Source organism: Thamnophis sirtalis, unplaced genomic scaffold, assembly GCF_051295495.1.
Source record: "Thamnophis sirtalis isolate CommonGarterSnake01/CBP01778 unplaced genomic scaffold, rThaSir2_p1.2 scaffold_2, whole genome shotgun sequence".
NCBI lineage: Eukaryota > Metazoa > Chordata > Lepidosauria > Squamata > Natricidae > Thamnophis > Thamnophis sirtalis.
The window spans coordinates 173,092,553-173,100,777 of NW_028261382.1; positions in this window are offsets into that span (position 1 = coordinate 173,092,553).

The window sequence follows — 8,225 nt, forward strand, 5'->3', positions numbered from 1 at the left end:
GGAGCCTAATGACCATCAACCGAGCACAATTACTTCCTGTAACTGCGTAATTGTTCCTGATGCCCAGTAGCTCTTCGATGGCGTGCATCCAGGAACAACTCACTGCTGGCTTCTGGATCACTCTCCCTTGTCTCCTCCTTGGTTTTCTCAAAAACTAAGCAGGGTTTGGCTTTTTTTTAATTCTTGGGTGGAGAGCTCAAAAAAATTCAGCACTCCTGGAAAATGGAAAAATCATATTGGGAGAAAACTAAAGCAAGCCATATATTTAATGTTGACAGGAAAACTGGGATCGATACTTGACTTATGGCCTTCTTTATACAATTTTGGAGTGTAACTTCAATGAATAAACTTTGTTTTAAATAAAGCCACATGGGTGTTCTGACCCCCCTCATTCCACACCAAAACACACTCAGAGCCAGAGATAAATTACAGGATTTAATTAACAGACAAACACAGGTCCTTGACAGCAACCCAGCACAGACAAACTTGGGCAGCAATAAACACAGATAAGGCTTGGCAGCAATCCAGCCTGCCAAGCTCATACAAAGTTCTCCAACATTCGATTCTGTGTTGACTTCTGCAAAGAGGGGCGCATGCACAAGTAGCTTTTTATAGTCTAGAGAGGAGCCTAATGACCACCAACTGAGCGCAATTACCTCCTGTAATTGCATAATTGTTCCTGACGCCTAGTAGCTCTTCGATGGCGTGCATCCAGGAACAACTCACTCTCCGGCTCACTCTGCCTTGTCTCCTCCCCACTGGTCCAAGGCTTCAATACATGAAAGCTTCTGTTGGACCTATCTGGAAGTTCTTTGTACAATCAGAAAAACCAAGAAACTTTGAAAAGGATAACACAACCGGAAAGCTGAGATTCACAACCTGAAAAATGCCACAATGCAAATTGTTCTTAGTCCCTTGCTCTTCTATAGACCAGCTGTCCGGAACACAGCCTATATAGTGCAACCCTAAGCCTTTTTCTCTGAAGGAAATCTCATTGAGTTCAATAGGAATATTCCTTAGTAAGCCTACTCATTATTGCTGCTTTAGTTCAGGCCTGCACTATATTTTGGAGAACGGTGGATATTGTTTGCTCCTGTGCTTGGCAAATAAAACAATATCAACTATGAATGAAGGCGAATATACATGTCCCAGGATAATGTTGCAGGATCCAATCTGGGTCAATCCCTGGGACTAGAGGTTTTGTCTTAAGAGCTTTTGGACTCATCCTGGAGCCAATCTTCAGGGAACTTCAGAGAGAAGTTCCTTGAAGATAGCCTCCAGTATGAATCTGAAAGCTTGGAAGACAAAAACCTCTTGTCCCGGTCACCAACCCCGATTGGATCCCGCAGCAGCAACGATTCCCATTTCAGTTTGTTTGCTTCCTCGTGAGGAGGGAAGCAGAGAAAATGGAGCATCAACATCTCCATCACTGAAGCAGAAGATACAAGAAGGCATAGGGCAACGGACAGCCTCGTGTCTTGTCCCGTTTCAATCTGACCGAAGCTCCGGAGGGAGGAAAGAAAAACGAGAGTGCCACAAGCTGTCTTATAGCGGCATCAACAAGGAAGCCGAGACACCAGCTTCCTTCAGCAGCTAAGAATAGAAGATCTCTGCTTTCAAAATAAAATGCCCAGACCTGCCTTTTCACCTCCCTTTACTAGGCACTTTCAGGTATATTCAGCCAGAAGTGATGTGGTGCTCCAGAGCGCTACAGTGTGCGCTACAGTGACCTTAGTGCATTCATGCAGTTTTGCAGGATGACCAGTTCCAAACTCCATTGCTCGATCCTCAAAGGCCACCTCCAGCCATTTCATTTATGTCACCAGAGCACTCCTTCATTTTTAACTTTTGGTGTTATTGATAGCTTCGGCCAAATGCTAAACACATTTCTATATAATCACCATTTTTGAAAAAAATGGTGATTATATAGGATGGGATAGCACCAGGCCAGGTGGGTGGGGCCAGCCACTGGTCAGGACAACCAGTTTGCCCAAACCGGTCCAAACCGGCAGCAGCCCACGTTGGGCAAACCAGTTGTTCTGACCAGTGGCTGGCCCCACCCACTTGGCCTGGCGCTATCTCATCCTATATAATCACCATTTTTTCAATGCTGCACGCATGCTCACATTTTCGGTTCTGGGTGAACTGGTCGTTATAGTATGTGATGCCCACCTCTGAATAAGGACTGTGTGTTAAGAGTGCATGCACCCATATGCGTACACCAGTGGTGGAATGTGACTGATACGCCCCAGTATGTGCGTACCGGTGCCTGCTGGGAGCACTTTTCCAGTATGGTGCTCCGGAGGGCCCGCCTGCCTGCCCATGCTCCTTACCTGTATTTTAGCTGTTTGGGGCTTCTGTGCATGAACATGGAGCGTACAGCACCTGCACAACACTCTGCCAAGCAGCTGGAGCATCACGGGCGGTAAGTACACATGCATGTGCTGCGCCCGTACATGCGCACTGCGCGTGTTCATGTGGGGGATGCCCGGCCCCATTGCACCATACCGGTTGCAACGGGATCCAGAACCCACCACTGGCATACGCAGAAAGAAAAACATGCAAGTTGAGTTAGTATCTGGGATAGATGAGTGAGTGACTAGAAAAGTTGTAAAATAAGCCAATGTCTGGGAGAGCTGAATAAAATCAGTGGTGGGATTCAGCCGGTTCGCACCTATTCAGGAGAACCGGTTGGTAACTTTCTAAGCAATTCGGAGAACCGGTTGTTGGAAGAAATCTTTTGTTTTTTTCCCCACTTTACAGGGCTAATCCTGTAAGGAAGGCAGGAAGGAAACATTCTGGTGTTGTTTCTAGCCTCATCTTTATTGCCCTGCTTACAGAAACTGCCTCTCCGGTTAACGCTTATTACCATTGTAACAACTAAGGTGAAGTGCCCACTGACCTGAGTGACATCAACTTGGCCACGCCCACATGACCACATGACCACCGAGCCCCGCCTACCCAGCTGGTCATTAGGGCAGAGAACTGGTTGGTAAATTATTTGAATCCCACCACTGAATAAAATCAATGTGCACTTCAAGAGCTAGGCTGATAAACCAGAAATCAGCCTTAAGTGGCATTTTAATGTATCAGAGTTAAAAGAATTAATTTAAAAGCATAAGGAATGGCGCAGCAGAAAAGCATATTTTGAGACCATCACCTAAATCAGGGGTGTCAAACTCGATTTCATTGAGGACCGCATCAGGCTGTTTGACCTCGGGAGCCAGGGTGGGCATTGCCAGCTCGACATCACTCGTGCCAGGGGTGCCCATGGTGGCCTGAGCACTCTGCCAGTGAAAACAGGTTTCTGAGCTCCATTTTCGGCTGTGACGACCTCCTGCAACCCTGTGCCAGCGAAAATGGAGCTCGGGAGAGGCGTAAACTCCCAAACTCCATTTTTACTGGCAGAGGCACCATAGCCCAGTCCTTTGCTGTTTCCAGGGCAGCCCCGTGGGCCAGATCTCAGCACCCCGTGGGCCGGATCCGGCCCCTGGGCCTTGAGTTTGACACCCCTGACCTAACATGAATCAGATAGATAAATAAGATAAGTTTTTTGTTCTTTTTGTCTTCTTTGTTTTTATTTTTATTTTTTCTTTTCCCACTGGTGTGGGCATGTGTTGTTTAAGTAACAAAAAATATTATTATTATTATTTTTAATAACAATTATAGTCAAATGAAAATGGATATATGATGATGGTGACATGTATGGATATTTGAGTTAAAATGCTCGAGTTAACATGAATTATGTTTGTTGACTGTGGAAGAGATGCACAAAAGTCTATTTGTAACCAACTGATGCACTTTCTATAGCATGTAAAGAAGGATGTTGTATTTGTTTTAAATTAAAAATTAAAAAGTTTTAATTTTAAAAAAAGATAAATAAACATGTTGCTGGGAATTTGTGAAAAGTTTACCTAACAGGAACGTGGATTTCCCGGATAACTTTTTCAATGTATCATTGGAAAAAAAAATGGAATAGGATGGTGTGTATTGACAAGTATTTCCCACACCTGCTCATTTCTCGCCTCACAGTAGAAAATATGCAAACGTTTGGTCATATTACATGACTGATTACTGTCCAGTAGTAGCCTATGAACCATGTGGCCATCTCAAACCCTACCGACACTGTTTTCCCATCAGCCGGAACCGAACCTATATCTTTCAATACATAAACATATGTATTGATCTAGTCCTTGCAGAATTGTTTCCTAAGCCTGTTACCTCTAGATGGGGCTAAAGAGTCTTTGGCCAAAGGACAACAGCAAATATATAAGCATCTATCCAGCTGTGTACAGAATGGTGTTGTTTGCAGGAGGCTGATGACAGAAGCTTTAATTCCTGATTATCCATCAAGAGGGATACAGTATAAGCCACTCCGGGCACACCAATAGTCCTTCACAGGCTGTGAAACAACATCTGGGGCCAGAAGGCAGTGGTTCTTTTTAGCATATAAAGCAAAAGCAAATTATGACGGAGCCAGCCTGGGAAGGCACTCGTACTTGAAGGATTCCATTTAGCCCCAGTGGGGAAGGGAATATTAGAGAGAAGAATGAGGGACAAAGCTAGATGATTTTCCAAAGTACCAGAGGGCAGGACAAGAAACAATGGATGGAAACCTGTTCTGACACCCCCTCTTCGCTATTACACACACACGACAGTCAGACAAGGCTTGTAAAAGAATGTCTTTATCAGTCCTGGCTCAAGATGGCTGCGAACTCAAAAATAAACGTAGATAAAGTCTCTGGCAAAAAGTTACACAGCGAATGCAAAACAAAAAGCTCTTACAGCAAACCAGGTTGACAGAAAGCAAATCACTTATCCAAGTGCCTCTTTGAATCAGGTTTTACAGAAAGCAAATCACTTATCCAAGTGATTTGCCTCTTTAAATCACGGAACTCACGAACAAACCACAATGAACCACGAACCACGAACGTTGACTTCTGCAACTAAGGCGTGGCACCATCCGTCTTTTATCTGCAGAAGACGACCCTAAGGAGCAACAGCTGCTCATTATTCCTACATCCCGACTCAACTCACAGCAAGCTTCTGCTGAGTCACAACAGAAACCAATCAGGGCGAAAAGCAATCTGGAATTAAGGAGAAACTCCCTAACACTGAGAACAATTAACCAGTGGAAACAGCTTCCCTTCAGAAGTGGTGGGCGCTTCATTTCTGGAAGTTTTTCAGAAGATACTGGACAGTCACTTGTCTGAAATGGTATATGGTCGTGCCGCCGCGATGGCGAAACTATAGCACATGTGCCACAGGTGGCATACAGTGTCCTCTCTTTGGCCACGCGAGCCAGCTCCACTGCACATGTGTGTGCACCCCCGCTGTCCAGCTGGTCGTCAGGACTCTGCTGTGCATGTGTGGGAGGCGGGGCGCATGCGGGGGTGCATGCGCAGGCACAATGGGGGAGGGGGCATGTGGGATGAGGCATGCGCCCCTTGCATTTGGGAAGTTCAAGCATGTGTGTGTGTGCGCTGGGCACTCAATCCGGAAAAGGTTAACCATCACTGGTATATGGTCTCCTGCTTGAGCAGGGGGCTGGACTAGAAGACCTCCAAAGTCCCTTCCAGCTCTAATCTGATCCTGATCCTCAGATGCATTTTTAAAGACACAATGCAAAACGTCTGCTTTTGCTGGACCTTGAGTCCGAACACTAAGAATATGACCTGAGCTGAAATGGGAAGGACTCTGTAGGAAGAAAAATCCATCTGGTTCCTGTCCAAGCTTATTTCCAACGCTGGAATTAGGTTTCAAGCTGGTGCTGCGAATAAAATGGAAGCTGATTGGAAAAAAGAGGATTCCATTTATTGATGAGAAAAACCAGTATGTGCTTCTGGAAGAGCTGACAAATTATGCACTTGATGAGTGCAAGGATTTTTATACTATTTCTGAAATAGCAATAGCAGTTAGACTTATATACCGCTTCATAGGGCTTTCAGCCCTCTCTAAGCGGTTTACCAAGTCAGCATATTGCCCCCAACAATCCGGGTCCTCATTTCACCCACCTCGGAAGGATGGAAGGCTGAGTCAATCCTGAGCCGGTGAGATTTGAACAGCCGAACTGCTGAACTGCAGTCAGCTGAAGTAGCCTGCAGTGCTGCATTTAACCACTGCGCCACCTCGGCTCGGTGTGTGAAATGCTGCAAGGGTTGTGCAATGTAGTGAACCTGTGGTGCCTTGCTATTCTAATGGTGGTGGGTTAATCTTATTATGCCCTAAAGGTCATGCCTCATTCTCAGAATTTGGGTGGAGGGACATATAAATTTTAATCCCATCGCTGGAGATGAAGGTGCTTTGTTTGTGAATAGGCTGGCCCGGTCTTTCTTAGTGGGCACAAAATATCCATCTCTAAAAACTCCAGGCATCTGCTGGAGGCTATTAAGAAAGACTGGGGGAGCTTTCTGCCTTTAAGAACATGTTTCTCCATTTCTCCTTTGGGGAAGTACAATATTCTGCCTCTTTTAATATTCCCCCAAATATTTCATTCTCTAAGAACAGGTGTGTGCATGTGCGTGATTACGTCTTACAACTCTATAGGTGGATAAAAATTAAGGTGACCAGACGTCCCGCTTTTGGCGGGACAGTCCCGATTTTTAACAATTTGTCCCGCGTCCCGCATCGTTTTTAAAAAGTCCCGATTTTTTAAAAAATTGTAATCAAGAAACACCCCCCCCCCCCGGTCAATGGTGTCCCGCTTTAGCAATGTTTAAATCTGGTCACCTTAATAAAAATGTCAAAGTCGGATTTTCTCAGGCCTTTGCTCTATAGGCTCAATGGAGCCCAAAAGTTCCCAAATATTTTTTGGTTGAATGAGACGTAATCTACTGAGGTTTTTCATGTTGATATGAGCACTTCTTCACACTGTCCCCTAATTCTTTATTCCATTCAACCATGGAAATGTACATGTTAAATCAGTGGTAGTCACCCTGGTCCCTACTGCCTACTAGTGGGTGTTCCAGCTTTTATGGTGGGCGGTAGGGGTTTGCTGTAACTCTGCTTTATAAATTTTATAAAGTAAATTTACTTCCCTACTTTATAAATCACCATTACATGGAACCGGTGGGTGGTTAGAAAATTTTACTACTAACAGAGATACAAAAGTGGGCAGTAGGTATACAAAGGTTGACTACCCCTGCGTTCAATTGATCACCAACAAAATTTTATATGGAGTAATTGTACGGTGTGTGTGTGTGTGTGTGTGTGTGTTACAGACTGTAATGAGTACTTGTAATAGGTTGCGAGTACTTGTAATAGTGATCGTTAACCTTTTTATCATCGTGTGGCAAAAGTGGGTGCACATGCCCACACCGATAATGCAATGCACGCAAGACACCCCCATGAGCCCCGCACCCTAGTGTTCTGTCCCCCCTTCTCGGCTCGTTAACAAACGGCAAGCAGACAAACTTAAAAGGAACTTTCTTTATCAGTTCTCGGGTCAGACTGGCTTCGAGCCCAAAAATAACATAAATACAGTCTCTGACCAGATAACGGAATGAAAACAAATCTTTCTTATGGCAACACAAGTTGAACAAAACAAAAGCAAAACACTTCTTCCAAAGTCTCTAAGAATCAGGGTTACAGAAATCAAAGCACTTCTCCAAGTGTATCTTCTTGAATCAGGGTTACAGAAAACAAAGCACTTTTCCAAGTGTATCTTACATAAACCACGATTGATGATCCATCAATGTTGCCCGAACCAAGGAACGTTGACTCCTGCAACCAGGGCGTGGCACCATCCGTCCTTTTATCCCCAGAACATGCCACTCCCCAGCCCCAGCTGCAGTGTTAATCTTGCATCCTGAAAACACTCACAGAAGACATCTGCTGAGTCACAACACTCTAGTATGTGTGTGTGTGGCCCTGCTGTGACCCCACCTGTGACCCCCACCCTCATGCATGTGCCGCATCGCCCTCCCATTGCCCCATTTTGGACCTAGTAGGCCTCTTCCACGCCCCCACATTTGCATGTGACCCCCACCAGCCCTCCCACGCTTGTGCATGCATCTCCTGCCTGTGCCCTACCCCCCCCCAATACATGTGCGAGAGATACCTGAAAATCAGCTGGCCGGGGGGAAGTCCACGTCCATGCGCAGTGGACCTGAGCTGGGGCTGATAATATTTGTTCTTCAGAATGGAAAATAGTACAAACTCACCAGTTTCATCTACTCGTTGATCCAAAGTCTACACCCAAGCTTTCAGCTAATTTTTCCATATGA